The sequence below is a fragment of the Pseudochaenichthys georgianus genome, chromosome 14, assembly GCF_902827115.2.
Source record: "Pseudochaenichthys georgianus chromosome 14, fPseGeo1.2, whole genome shotgun sequence".
In the NCBI taxonomy this organism is placed as follows: domain Eukaryota; kingdom Metazoa; phylum Chordata; class Actinopteri; order Perciformes; family Channichthyidae; genus Pseudochaenichthys; species Pseudochaenichthys georgianus.
In genome coordinates this window covers 18,629,592-18,645,415 of record NC_047516.1, presented here as the reverse complement: position 1 = coordinate 18,645,415, position 15,824 = coordinate 18,629,592, and the positions used below count along the sequence as shown (strand labels likewise).

At 43.6% G+C, this 15,824-nt stretch overlaps 1 pseudogene; it reads left to right on the top strand.

The window, feature by feature from the left end:
• The window catches only part of LOC117458751 (ephrin type-B receptor 4a-like), a 61,662-nt pseudogene that overhangs the window by 41,533 nt on the left and 4,305 nt on the right, over window positions 1-15,824 (top strand).

Sequence of the window (15,824 nt, the reverse complement as noted above, 5' to 3'; positions counted from 1 at the left end):
GGTGCCGTGAATGATGGAATATCTGCCTCTTGGGTCGGAGATAGTCCTAATTATGTTAAAAGGAATGGATTTATGAATAAGAGTTAACACCCCTCTAGCATGGGAAGAATAGGAGGCCGCGATGACCTGACCATTCCATCTTTTCTGGATCTTATGAATATCACATAGTGGCAAATGCGATTCCTATAAAAGCAGTATTTTGGAATTCAATCTCTTAGCTCTATTTAACACCTGCTTGAGTTTCGATAAATTATTGAGCCCACGTACATTCCATGAAGTTATCTTAAATTCTGTATTGGAAGTCATATTCTGTTATCTAAACAAAAATACAACAGTATTTAGAAGAAACAGAAAATAACAAAATTCCATAAACACCTGACTGAAATAAAACTGCATATCAGACTGCTTAACATGACCCCATTTGCTGACCGCAATATGAACAGAAAATAAACACACCATGACATAAAACAAATAAAACAAAACACCCCATGTGAAATTCCCCAAACGAACCTCACCCCTCCCTTTGCTCAAACGATGAGCATCCCTTTCCCTCCTAAAGACTCTAATCATGGAGCTATCTGGTCCACAAAACTGAGGAACAGAATAAATGTCCACAAACAAGTCCCTAAAGTGTCGCTCTGCCCTAACTTCCATACAAATTATAGAAATGTTAACAAAGGGAATGAAAAAAAAACAAAAAAAAAAACACTTCTATAAAATATTTCACTTTTTGTCGATGTTTTCATTCACTAGGCAGCAAGTTTAAAGCTCTTAAAATAAAATGTATTCATAAGTAAACACTGAGTTTAGCTGCCCTTGTTATAGGATCTAAAATGTGGATTATGAATTTGTTTTATATCTAATGAAAATTATATAAAATGTGAATTTGGGAGTGTAAAGGCATAACTTAGATTTAACCGTTCAAGGACAGCACTTATTCAATTCTTAACAGTATCAATAACAGAAAACGCACTTCTTCAAAAGCTATATACCAGTGTATAGCCTACATACATATTATTACTGCTAAATACTGCAAAGACAAACCTTTACTTTGACAGTGTATATAGTAGATTTAGTCCTTTTACAGTAACAAGTAATATACTGCAGGCCATTCTTTATGGTAATCTCACCAGGTGCTTTCACGGAACTGTTCAATCTCTGGGCCTCTCCTTGATCTTTTCCAGGAACGTGTGTATGTACATCCGTAGGAGAGGTGAAGAGGTGAGAGTTGCCGTCATGTGTCACTTGGAAAGAGGATGGATATTGTATTCCATACCGTAGACCCATGTCTCTGCACCTCGTTTTAACTCCATCGTAGGCCCTGCGCTTTTTATCCGTCTCCTTAGCGACGTCATGGAAAAACATGATATGATGTTTGTCAAAGTGGATTTTACCCTTTTCATATGCAGCCGACATCACTTTGGTTTTGTCCTTGTAGTTTAAGAACTTAATCAGAAGTGCTCGAGACGGTGCGTTTGGCCAACACACTCTCACTCCCTAAGCGTCCAATAGCGACGTTTGGTCAGTGTCCGTGGCGTCCAATTGTGACGCTCCTAGGCTCCTTCAGCGTCATAAAGGGACGCAAATAGCTTTCAACTGATTGCAATGTATTCCCATCTGCGTTGGGATTTGACGCTCATGGACGCACGGCATTCGTTTGTCGGCTGCCCTTAAAGGTAATGTGAGCGTCCATTCCCAGGAGTAAAGGATGGCAGAAGACACTACACTACCCAGAATCCCCAGCTATCGTTTGGACTACACCATGTGCTCTGTTTGACAAACCCCGTGATAGTCCTCAAGCTCTGTGATTGGAGAGTGTGCTCCGAGGGTTAAGCCGATTCTCGAACAGCACTTGAAATGGGATGGAACCACGGCAGACTGTCCAAAACTGGATTTGAACGGGTCCACCGCGTCCCCCCTCCCCCACCTCGTCCCCAGAACTACACATGCTGGCTATTCTGTTTCGCAACATGTTCTCTATGGCACGTCTCTACTGGGAGTTGTAGTTTTAAAAGACGTTTTCGTATTTCCCATAATAAGAAGTTGCCAGTATTAAACTCTGTACATCCCTGGAGGTTTAGGGGAAAGGAAACACTCACATTTAAAACATATAATTAATAAATGGGTGAAAATTGCTTGTGCCCATTATGGGCAGTATTACTATATATACCCACATGCCAGCTAAGGTCAGAAGAGCTTTATTTAACAGCTGGTCTTATGTGTGTGACCCCTGTGATAACATTACATTACATTAATTGATAAGCCTGAAACATGCACTTGTCAAGGTTCAGAGGCACATTGTGCAAATATGGCAGTAGCCATCGATCAGCTTAAGATAAGATATACTTTATTGATCCCAAGTTGGAACATTTGCGTTACATCAGCATGTGTAACAGTTAAATATGCAGTTGTGTTTATTTGAAAATCATTTAGTATAATCACATAAATTCTGTGTTTTATATTCAACAATTCTGTGTTCTTTATTTATTGATTGTTCAATACCTGACAAGGCCGGAGATGAAATATCTACATACATCTATAAGAGTATAATACATTATGTATAATATCAGTTAAAATAAGTGCTTCAACATAGTTAACATTGCTGGAGGTATGCACAAATATTGATAGATGTCTTGTAATGCACTGTTGAGGAACCTGCAACCCAAGTTTTTCATTCAGTGCAGAACTACACCACAGTTGTGTAGGCCTATATGATATGTCAATCAACCTTAGAAAATCTTGAAATCTTGAAAGGGATGTGCAAAATAGTCATTACATACAGTCTTTAATTAACAATTAGTAGAGAATAACGAGTAATGAATACTTTATAGGGATCGTATTAATATCTAATAATAAAAATATTGAAATTCAATAACATGCTTTAACCACCAGGTGTCCCTTTATATCAACTGTGCACCTTTATGGTGTAAATACAGCCTATCTACCAATTGGATCAAATATAAAAGTGAGCCGAATTAGTGTTGATACTGCAAGGAGACGCATTGTGTGAAAAGAAATGTAAGATGTTGTTTAATGGCTGATATATTTATGATCCACGTCACGTTTTCAGTTCCTCATGTTTGTCTTCTCATCAGGGCTCTATAAATACAGAACTACGGCAGATATGTAATATGTAATGCAGCCGAACCGTGTATTACAATGCCGTTATGTGATGACTTTCAAAGAGAAAAGCAAGCACACTGGGAATAAGGTATTATTATTATTTCGGTCTGTTTCCGGTATTTGTTAATGACGGTGTGCTCTGAGATGTGAGACTGGAATTGCACAGGGGGGAAATAACGTAGGCTATCTTTAGATGCGGATTTTGTTAAACTAATATGTTTAGGCTATGGACCAACACTATACATTGACGGGGAAGGGGGTAGCAATAAAGATAACACCATTAAACAGTTACACAACATAACAGAAATAATATCGATAGCAGCGTCCCTAGCAACCACCTTGGTAACAATGAAAACGTCGCGATTTCCTGAAGTAATCTTCGTAATAACTAGCAAACTAAAGATCATGTACATCCACTGCACACATAATCTGAAATAACAACTCATATTTCTCGCATCAAATGACATCAAAACGCATTTTAATGGCCAAACTAACTTTAAAATAGGCATTTTACACCTAGAATAAAATGAAGTTCGGCCATGTTTTCTTTTTCTGCAGGGAGACATTTGAAGATCACGTGACATAGACGCCAGCCATCGGAATGAATGGTGAAAAAAACGGGGTTTGTCAAACAGAGCACATGGTGTAGGCCAAACGATAGCTGGGGATTCTGGGTAGTGTAGTGTCTTCTGCCATCCTTTACTCAGAAAACATATTTGTTTCTCCGAATCGAAGGGGAAAAATACAAAAGCATTGTACACAATTTAAACCAATCAATGTTGTGTAATTAACACAGGATAATCTGGTGTTTTTTAGTCGATGAGTAGTGCAGATATCACTGTAAAATCAATCGACAGTAAGAGGAGTACTTACTTCCGGGTGTAAAATTCTCCGTTATCCAATGGGAATGGATGCTCACATTGCCTTTAAGGGCAGCCGGCATAAACGAATGCCGTGCTTCCACGAGCGTCAAATCCCGATGCAGATGGGAATACATTGCAATCAGTTGAAAGCTATTTGCGTCCCTTTATGACGCTGAAGGAGCCTAGGAGCGTCACAATTGGGCGCCACGGACACTGACCAAACGTCGCTATTGGACGCTTAGGGAGTGAGAGTGTGTTGGTTTGGCAGATGGAACTCTGTGCGCCCTTTCAATAGCGAGCGGTGCTGCAAACGAACCGGCACCCAGAATTTCAAGGATCCATTTTTCCAGAAAGGTGCATGCATCCTTCCCTTCAGCGTTTTCGGGCAAGCCTATCAGTCGCACATTAGATCTGCGGCTACGATTTTCCAGATCTTCCATTTTCGCCTCCAAGCTTTCCACCTGTTGTCTCAGATGTTTCGTTGTTTTATTCAGCGCTGAGGTATCGTCTTCCACCACTCCAAGCCGCTCCTCAGCCTCCGTTAATCGGCCAGAGTATTGTTTTAGTTCGCCTTCGATAGATTGTATTGAGTGTATCACCGTATTAAATTTTGATGCAAAGTCTTCCTTTAAATTGTTGATTGCACTCAGAATTTCACCTGAGGATTTATCCTGCGACAGCTCTTCTCCCGCCTCGTGTTCCATGCCCGGAGTAAGGCCAGGTTGAGACAGCGGTGGCCAATCTTCTTCGGATAAAGTTTTCAAAACGTTGTCCTTTTTAGTTGTTTTCTTGCGTGGAGGCATTAGTAACACCGTTATGATTGTGTAAAATGCATTTTCCTTTCACCTCCCGTGTTCAAAATAGTTAATTTACAATATTAGGGCAGAGCGACGACTGAACTACGTCTGATCAACACCGCGCCATAACCGGAAGTCCTGTGGTTGTTATTTACTGAAAACTACTCCACCCATTTTACACATGAAGATCAGTTCAATTGTTTAGAGTTTTTAAAGTCGCAGAACATAATAAACTAAAGGGTTGTAACTAACAATTAATTTCATAGATGAATGCTGTTTATTTTCTCAATTAAGAGAACTCGAGTTTGGTTTAGAAGAAAAAGCATAAGCCGCGTTCACACCGCAGGACTTTCCCTGGTACTTTAGTTCCGTTAGTACCAATAATGTTGCGTTCACACCGCCGGGACTACTCAGTGCCGGGAACTCTTTTGGAACTCTTTTGGTACTTTTTAGTCCCTGCTAGAGAGGTGGTACGAACCTGGTGACAAAAGAGTGCCAATTTCTATTCTATTTCTATTGGCTGGGCGAATTGCAAACCACGCCCCGTTAGACTCTGAATTTGTTTTGTTAGGCAGCCATTTTTTTCCTCGCTACAAAACCACATCCACACCTGAGCGAGTAGTTTTTTTGTACTTTAAAGCAGTTATGACCACACGTACTACAACACCGGAGCGGTGGAATGATGAGGAAGTGTCGGCGCTTCTGGCAATTTACTCCAAGGACGGGATGCAGCAGCTTCTACAGAAAGCAGTTCCCAACTCCAAATGTTTTGAGCGATGTTCGCTACTTGAGCTGGGAATCGTGCACAGTGCACACGGATGCCGGGTAAAAATAAAGAAACTCAGGCAGGACTATAAAAAAATTAAAGACCACAATAATAAGAGTGGTAACGATTTTCTATTGTTATTATATATATATATTGCCACTGTTTTTTAATACTGACACCTAACTTGCACTAAGGCGTGTCTGCTGCTATATATATTGCCACTGTTACATTGTTTTGAAACTACTTACACTTTATTTTACATTTCACACTGTTATTTAACTTCAATTTACATGCATACGACACACCTGGAACAGCATGATGCCGTTATTGTTATGTCTTGACTGTGCAATAAAACAAACAAACTGGCGAAGCTTTATTTATTGTGTCCCACCCCAAATTTGCAGAATAGAAGAATGTGAGAGCAGACAGGTGGTTGAATTTATCAGAAACACAAGTCTTACACACATAAACACAAGTAATTTATCATGTCATTTGTTTTAGATAAATAAGGGAAAAACACCAAACAAGGGTTGATGTCCTTTTCCAAAATCAGCCTGAGGGGGTAATATATAATAAATACATAAAGATAAAGTCCATTGTTATAATGGGGTATTTTATTTGTAAATTACCCTTATGAACTCCATCATGTCTGAGGTCGGAAAGTAAACAAACACCTCATACAGCGGATGGGCTTTATTCTGGCTGCATTCTGATGTTCATTGTATTAACACAAAATTAAAAAAGCAAATCCTCTCAATTGAAAAAGCTGGAACCATAACCTGTTTTTCAGCTTGGAAACGTATCAGCTTTAATGAATAATTAATTGTAAGAACCTGGATGACATAATACGTCTTGGATTAAGCTTTTAATTGTAAAATTCTCAACAAAAAGTGTATCTTAAAAACTAGTGATATAGGTGTTAACCTTGCAAGAAGGGTGCAATGGAAACAGGTTATTTAATGGTAATAGTCAATTGCACTTTACAATTTCCCCTGATATACCCTTACAAAACATTCATACACCAATGGTCCCTTGCAAGGCTAGGGAATAAAACTGGTTGATTTTTATATTTATTTAACTTTTTTAAATGGGTTTGTACTCCATGTATGACTGAAGTATGTGTACTTTACTTTTACTGACTTCTGACAAAAGCCTACCTCCACACTATCCAGTAAACCACTGCCAAACATGTATAGGAGTGAGCTAGAGTTGAAGTTTTCAGACTGACCTCTATTTTGCAGTCTGCACTCAATTATATATTTACAGTCATCCGCTTGCAGAGGCATAAAGGTTGCTTTATGTAGTTATTACAGTCGACTATTAATCACTTTTATATTCTGTCCAAGTTTTGTTATCGTCTCATGCGATCAAGTACTCTCCTCGTAGCTGCATTCAATCTGTTTCTCAACCTGCATGTTTGCTCGGAGTTCATCTCCTGGCTTTCATTTTCCAAACGCACAGCTTATGATTGAAGTGCATTTCGGCAGCTCGTTGTCAAACCTCAGATGTTGCAGCGTCCTTGAACACACCGCCAAAAAGAGGGTTTCAGAATAGTGCCTTCTACTCGACTTCATTACTAAATAATGTAACTTTGACAGAGAAATAAATGTGATGAACTGTTCATTGTGATAAATTGCCTTTCTCCCAAGCGTGTTTAAAGTCCCCGCAAGTCGAGGTTCAAAGTGTACTGTAACAAATGGGAAACAATGGCTGCCAGGAAGGTAGGAAATCAATCTGAAATCACAGTGGTATGCTTTGGAAAAGGTTGAATAATGTAAAGCATATGTGATGCTTGGTTAATGGGCTAAAATGTATAAAACATGCAAAACCGCCAGTCTGGTCCCTCTTAAGACTGAATCCAGAGCTGGAACCGGGCCATCACATAAAATCTGTTCTCTCTCTTCCCGTCCTAGGTGGACACAGTGGCTGCAGACTTTCTAAAGAGGAAGGGCGGGGAGAGGACATTCAATGTGAAGACCTTAAGGCTCGGCCCTCTGTCCAAGAGAGGTCTCTACTTGGCCTTCCAGGCTCAGGGCGCCTGCATGGCCCTGCTGTCCGTCAGGGTCTTCTTCAAGAAGTGTCCCCCCCTGGTCAGTGCTCTTGCCTCCTTCCCAGAGACCATCCCCCGCACCCTGGTGCAGGAGGCCCAGGGTGTGTGTGTGGAGCACTCCGCCCAGCAGGGGCCTCGACCTCGGCCCCCGAAGCTCTTCTGCGGGGAAGACGGTCAGTGGGTGGGCCAGCCGACAACTTCCTGTGCCTGCATGCCAGGATATGAACCCTTCGAAGGACAAACCAGATGCACAGGTAAGAAGGAAGCAAGGCTAAGACGCTTGTACTAGTTTGTTTATAGACTACACCCGCGCAGGCAGCAGAGCAGGCAGACTAAACAAGAACAAACAATGGTAAGATGAGGGTGGGGTTCACCGAGGAGAGAAACGGTGAGAGGAAACTAATGAGGCAGCGGAGCGGCAGTAACCCGGAGTGGACAGAGAGAGGTCAGGCGGAGCAGCACTTATCTCTGAGAGGAGGAGCAGGGTCAAAGGCTTACTGCTGCCACAGCTTCAGAACTTAGAAGGAGCACAGGGGGAGAGGAGAGGTGAGGGGAACGAGAGTGGGGAGGGAACACTCGGGGGTGAAGATCATATTACTTTGAGAACATCAAAGCAAAGCAGACAAAAAAGAAGAAGAAGCAGGGTGTTTCTCTCGGGAGCCGTGCAGCAGCTCTGTCTAATGAGTCCAATTAACAAGCCTCGTGTATGAACCCCTTCCTTTGCACACACACACACACACACACACACACACACACACACAATTACTCTGCCTCACACCAACACAGATACATGTTGATCTCTAAGGACACAGAAACACAAGAAGAAATGGTTCTTTTTCATCAGTAAGTGTGTCGTTGCATCTGTGTGTGTTTTTGAAGGTAGGATTCAGTTTGATCTCTGTGGGAGGTATAATGATTTTTCATCACCAAAAAAAATATCATTTCCGACATTTTGCTTCTAGTGAAGTGGGTTTGGCATTTCCATCGTTCTGTTACTGCAGAGAGCTGTGAGGAAAGAAACACTCATCATAACGAGAAATTACCTTTAGAGCAAGATTGAAAAGGTAATTTGCTTCATAGGCCAGCCAGTTAAAAGGTGAAATTGACATCTACATTTAAAATCAAAATACTTATACTGTGCTATAAATGTTGTATATATATTTTTGAATCACACACAACCTTTTATCATAAAACGTATGAATGCTGTCAAGTTGATATAGTGTTATATTTAAGCTTGATAAGAATATTAAAACAATTTGTTGAAGTGAATCTCAATCAGGCTTTACATATTGTTACATTGAGAGAGATATATATCAAAGTGCCAGTAAACTTGAGCTGTACTAATGTTATATTATACAAATGGTGACAAGAATAATCATCATATCCATAAAATCCAAAGTGAAAAGAATAGTATTTCGATAAAGTGGTTTTTACTCAGACAAAATAATCACTCATATTGGCGTGAACTGCAAGTGCTAAACAGTTTTACAGCTGCAGTCATTGAAAAGCACTGTTTTAGTGAACAATAGAAACAGGCTGTAAGTGTCCTTTAGTTGGGAAATAAGTGCTCCAAAAGTTGTGTTTCATAATACTGTTCGGTGACAGTCACTTGCATTTCATCTATAAATAATATATTTCAACAACCTTCAACAGGTGAGACATGCATCAGCATTCAGCACATGTTTCACATCATGGAAATTCCCGCAGGCAAAGTGTGACTTGGCAGGGATCAGAAAGAGTGTGTTGATCCTTTAGAAAGGCTCCACTTTGTGTGAAAAATGATTGTTTTATTATTTATCTGACTCAGCTGGAGCTGCATTCAAACAGCCGCACTGAACACTCATCGTAAACACTGCATGGCTGAATGTGGCGTTACGAGGTGACGGATCAATAGAAAATGGGTTCAGACCAGGGCAAATATATACATTCACAGTGATACAAAACAGAAAAGCAGTAAATCCTCGAGGAGCCAAACCCAGAGAAAGTGTTAAACATTTTCAAATCAATTGGGAAGATTGTTGTAAATAGATTTTCTGTCAGTCAACTCATCGATGAATCAATATATCCTTTCAGCACTTGTTCAAAGTCATTTAAAGCCGTGAATTCCACAGTGCAGTTATTGGTTTTACAAGAGCACAGAGAGACGGTTCTTTGTAAGGACACCAGCGTTATGCCTTCTTACTCAGATATGGTCAGGTAAAGTCAAGGATCAGCATCAGGTCAATATCAGTCAGGTTTAGAAACTAAATTGACCATTACTCTCTGCTTCATTCCTGTGATTGTCTTCAGTTTATAGCCTCATCACATGGTTCTGTCTGTCAAAGGGTAGCCATCTGGCATCTGCGTACAATGACGCCAAAAGAAAAGGCAATCTGACCCCCAGGGACACAGCAGGTTTTAAAGATTGGGGCCAGTGTTGTTATCTCCTGAATCGTATTGATTTGTCTTCTCCTGTCCTCCCCAGCCTGTCCTCCAGGTCAGTTCAAGTCCTCCGCAGAGGGACAGTGCAAAGGCTGTCCAGGTTTCAGCCAAGCCACCATTGCAGGGGCCTCAGTGTGTGCGTGTCTACCTGGATACTTGCGTGCAGAGTCTGACACTCCTGACAGTGTGCACAAGTAAGTATTATACAGAAAAGTTACAAAAACTGTGATTCACTTTGCCTTTCCCATCTTTGTAGCTAATTCTCTTTTGCCTTGGTGGCATTTAGCCAAACTCCCCTAATCTGCTTTGTGTCCTTTGTCCCACTGCTGGCCATTGAGATGCATGACTTTGGTGACAGGTGGTTGGGGGCAGGGCGTCCACTCCAAAGTGGAGTAGGCCTTGATGGGCTCAAGTGACACCTCCATGCAGATTCAGGAATTTCAATTCATCCACATGTTGGATGTGTGAATGGGAGGGACCTCTTAATGAGGCGCACTGGCCACAAAGTGGATGTGAAACTTGGGCGGGATGATGGCATTTCCTGTCCTCTGCAGGTGTGACAGCCTGGAACTACAATTTACATCCAATTGTATGATTACTGATAACTTTAATTACAAGGGCTTTATCTTAATTATTAATCACTTAATTAGGCCTCTCCTATTATATATGATGTTATTGTACTGGATTGCCTGCACAGTTCTGAATATCACTTTTATTTTCAATTTGTCTGCAAAATTGGAATGGGGACCTTTTCCATGAAATTAAGCGTTTTACCACACTGTGGCAGCCATGGTGGCTTGAACAAAGTGGATTCTGATTGTTCAATCATAAAATGTACCATCACTATAGAAAAAAATCTCCAATCCAAAATCTTGAATTCAGAATTTATTCATCCAGATTGTCTATGAATCTGCCCCGTTTGGGTTTCCAATGAGAGCACTATTAGCTCTTAAGTTAGCTGCAGGCTCAGTGACAAAGCTCTGTCTCCTTGGCAGGAACAGAAAGTCATTCGCAGTGGCTGAGTGGTATTGCTGTTTAGTTATGCTTGGCTTAAGGCAACAGCTATCTTCTTACAATTTTCAGACGTGATCATTATCATCCGGTTTTAGACAAATGTAATTGCACCAGTTAAATCCCGCAACACATATGCTCCTGCTGTGATGCAAAGCCACTGCAGGACCCTCGCTCTGCTTCGTGACTACATGGGCTGACTGAATAAAATGTCTTCAGCACATATGAAAAAAACTTAAACAAATGGTCTGTGTGGGTCATGGAAAGTAAAGCAGCAGTAAAATGATACAGAAGAGATTATAGTTTGATTTTAAAGAGACATTTCTCACACTATGATTGCATCAGAGCTCGGCAATGCCTGTATTCTGAAATGAAATGACTCATTTGACAGAATAATGTGACAATTACTAGTGCTATCCGTCAAATGAAAAGACCTTTTCAAGATCAATAAAACTGTCTAATGTCTGATAATGGAAGCTACAGCCAGCAGACTCTTATCATAAGTAGCTTAGCTTAGCATAAAGAGGGAACATGGCTAAATCTAAAACTAAAAAATATTCATTCACTTTCATCTATAAGGAACACTTCAACATTTGATGTCCCCTTTGTTCAATCTACTGCAAGCTTTTTGTAAACAATGTTTCTTTGGTACTATTACTTGGCTTGGAGTACAGCTTTCCTGGAGAGAAGAGTCTGAGCCAGTCACTGCACCTGGTGAAGAACCAGTCCCGCACATAAACCCCTTAAAACCACAATTGGTTACCTGGATTGTTTTGGTCTTAATGCTGAGCTAACGGGTCTTAACTTTAGAGCCTATTAGCATATAGACTTTTGGGTGGTTTCAATCTTTTCATATATCTCTGGACAGCAAGTGGGATAGATGTATTCCTTTATGACTTGCTAGATTAAAAGCTTGAGGGATTCTTATTTGACTGATTTGCAGTATTTACAAAATCTGAAATTCCAAATCAGTTAATCTTATCCATTTCTTTGTCACTGCAGGACCTCCCTCAGCTCCGCGCACCGTCCACTCCCAGATCAACGATACCACGCTCAGCCTGAAGTGGAATGAGCCTCTGGACAACGGCGGCAGAACAGACCTGAGCTACGCCATCAGATGCTCCTTCTGCAGGTCCCCTGAGGGCCCCTGCCTGTCCTGCGGGGACAGCGTCAGCTACCGGCCCGAGCAGCAGGGCCTGCTGGGTCGCAGGGTGGAGGTGTGGGGCCTGCTGCCTCAAACCACGTACTCCTTCACAGTGCAGTCTCTCGACGGGGTGTCTCATATCAGCGGCAAGGACCCTGCCAGTGGAAGTGTCAATATCACCACCAGCCACAACGGTAAGGGAGGTAAAGCTGAAAGGTATAAATAGTCGGAATTTCACCTGGTATTTATATTTCTTCTTCCATCTGTGCAGTGCCGTCGCTGGTGTCTCTGATTCGGAAGAGTGACTCCACAGAGAGCAGCCTGACTCTGCACTGGTCAGTCTCCGCTCAGCTGCACTACACCATCCTGCAGCATCAGGTCCGCTACTGTGAGAAGGTGAGCCCTGACAATACCCCTCCGCGGTCTGCATTTTAATGATTTTATCCTCGGGTGTACTACGGCTCAGAATATAAAAAATCACACAATGTTTTGCGAAGAAATGTAGACAGGATAGCGTGCTAATATGGATGTCCTCAGAAATCCTAAGACATGCAGGTCAAGTGTAATGAAACCCAAATTGTTTGTATGTTGTCTAGACAAACAATGACCCAGATAATTGACAGTTTTATTGATATAAATTGCAGTAAATCAGGTTAAGACAATTCCACCCTACCCTTTAGTGTCGCATGTAACAACTGTGGAGGCAGTATACAGTACACGTGTGTTTACGTGACACACGTGTGTGTTTGTGTTTTTGCTCTGACCAAAACACAGGGGAACCTGATTCAGAAGCTCGTACAGCCAAGACAAGAGACACTTTAGATATAATTTACATTGTGTAAAGATGTTTAAACTGCAATTGGATTGAACAAGTTTGAGTCAATTTGACTTTATATATGATATATATGTATTTATAAGTGTTTTAATTAAGTATTAGGGCAAGGCAAGAAGGATAAAAAGATTTGGATGAAGATGTTTGTTTGCTTTGCATTTCAAGAATTAAGTCAATGAATGTCCATCCATCCATCCATCTTCTCCCGCTTATCCGTGGTCGGGTCGCGGGGGTAGCAGTTCCAGCAGAGAGCCCCAAACTTTCTTTTCCCTGGCGACATCAACCAGCTCTGACTGGGGGATCCCAAGGCGCTCCCAGGCCAGCGAAGAGATATAATCCCTCCACCTGGTCCTAGGTCTACCCCTTGGTCTCTTCCCAGCTGGACGTGCCTGGAACACCTCCCTAGGGAGGCGCCCAGGTGGCATCCTAACTAGGTGCCCGAACCACCTCAACTGGCTTCTTTCGACGCGAAGGAGGAGCGGCTCAACTCCGAGTCCCTCCCTGATGACCGAACTTCTCACCTTATCTCTAAGGGAGACACCAGCCACCCGGCGGAGGAAACCCATCTCGGCCGCTTGTATCCGCGATCTCGTTCTTTCGGTCATGACCCATCCTTCATGACCATAGGTGAGGGTAGGAACGAAAATGGCCCGGTAGACAGAGAGCTTTGCCTTCTGACTCAGCTCCCTTTTCGTCACAACGGTGCGGTAAAGCGACTGCAATACCGCTCCCGCTGCTCCGATTCTCCGGCCCATCTCACGCTCCATTGTTCCCTCACTCGAGAACAAGACCCCGAGATACTTGAACTCCTTCACTTGGGGTAAGGACTCATTCCCTACTTGGAGTGGACAGTCCATCGGTTTCCTGCTGAGAACCATGGCCTCAGATTTGGAGGTGCTGATCCTCATCCCAGCCGCTTCACACTCGGTTGCGAACCGATCCAGTGAGTGCTGAAGGTCGCAGACCGATGAAGCCATCAGAACCACATCATCTGCAAAAAGCAGTGGTGCAATCCTTACTCCACCGAACTGCAGACCCCCCCCCCCACGACTACGCCTCGAAATCCGATCCATGTATATTACAAACAGGATTGGTGACAAAGCGCAGCCCTGGCGGAGGCCAACCCTCACCGGAAATGGGTCCGACTTACTGCCGAGGACCCGGACACAGCTCTCGCTTTGGGAGTACAGAGATTGGATGGCCCTGAGTAGAGACCCCCTCACCCCATACTCCCGCAGCACCTCCCACAGTAACTCCCTGGGAACCCGGTCATACGCCTTCTCCAAGTCTACAAAACACATGTAGACCGGATAAGCGTACTCCCAGGCCCCCTCCAGGATCCTTGCGAGAGTAAAAAGCTGATCCGTCGTTCCACGACCAGGACGGAATCCGCATTGTTCCTCCTCAATCTGAGGTTCGACAATCGGCCTGACCCTCCTTTCAAGTACCTTGGAGTAAACTTTCCCGGGGAGGCTGAGTAGTGTGATGCCTCTGTAATTGGCACACACCCTCTGATCCCCCTTTTTGAAAAGGGGGACCACCACCCCGGTCTGCCACTCCTTCGGCACTGTTTCCGACTTCCACGCAACGTTGATGAGACGTGTCAACCATGACAGTCCCTCAACACCCAGAGCCTTCAGCATTTCCGGGCGGATCTCATCCACCCCCGGGGCTTTGCCACTGTGGAGTTGTTTAACGACCTCAGTGACCTCCCACCGGGAGATTGGTGTTGATCCCCCGTCATACTCCAGCTCTGCCTCTAACATAGAGGGCGGAGTTGTCGGGTTCAGGAGTTCCTCAAAGTGTTCCTTCCAACGCCCCAACACTCCATCAGTTGAGGTCAACAACGTCCCATCCTTACTGTACACAGCTTGGATGGTTCCCTGCTTCCCCCTCCTGAGGTGTCGGACAGTTTTCCAGAACAACTTTGGTGCCGCCCGAAAGTCCTTCTCCATGTCTTCTCCGAACTTCTCCCACACCCGCTGCTTTGCCTCGGCCACGGATGAGGCTGCTGCCCTTCGGGCCTGTCGGTACCTTGCAACTGCCTCGGGAGTCCCCCGGGATAACAAATCCCTGAAGGCCTCCTTCTTCAGTCGGACGGCTTCCCTGACCACCGGTGTCCACCAGGAGGTTCGAGGGTTACCGCCCCTTGAGGCACCTAGGACCTTGAGACCACAGCTCCCCACCGCGGCTTCGGCAATAGAGGCTTTGAACACCGACCACTCTGGTTCAATGTCCCCAACCTCCACAGGAATGCCCGAAAAGCTCCGCCGGAGGTGTGAGTTGAAGGCCTCCTGAACTTGGGCCTCCTCCAGACGTTCCCAGTTCACCCGAACTACACGTTTGGGCTTACCAGGTCTATCCAGAGGCTTCCCCCGCCACTCGACCCAACTCACCACCAGATGGTGATCAGTTGACAACTCCGCCCCTCTCTTTACCCGAGTGTCCAAAACATACGGCCTCAGGTCCGATGATACGATAACGAAATCGATCATGGACCTTCTGCCTAGGGTGCTCTGGTACCACGTACACTTATGAGCATCCTTATGTTCGAACATGGTGTTTGTTATGGCCAATCCATGACTAGCACAGAAGTCCAGTAACAAACCACCACTCCGGTTCAGATCAGGGGGGCCGTTCCTCCCAATCACGCCCCTCCAAGTGTCTCCATCATTGCCCACATGTGCGTTGAAGTCTCCCAGCAAGACTAAGGAGTCCCCTTCAGGAGCCCCATACAGGACTCTTTCCAGGGTCTCCAAGAAGGCTGTATACTCTGAACTGCTGTTGGGTGCATAAGCACACACAACAGTCAGAGTT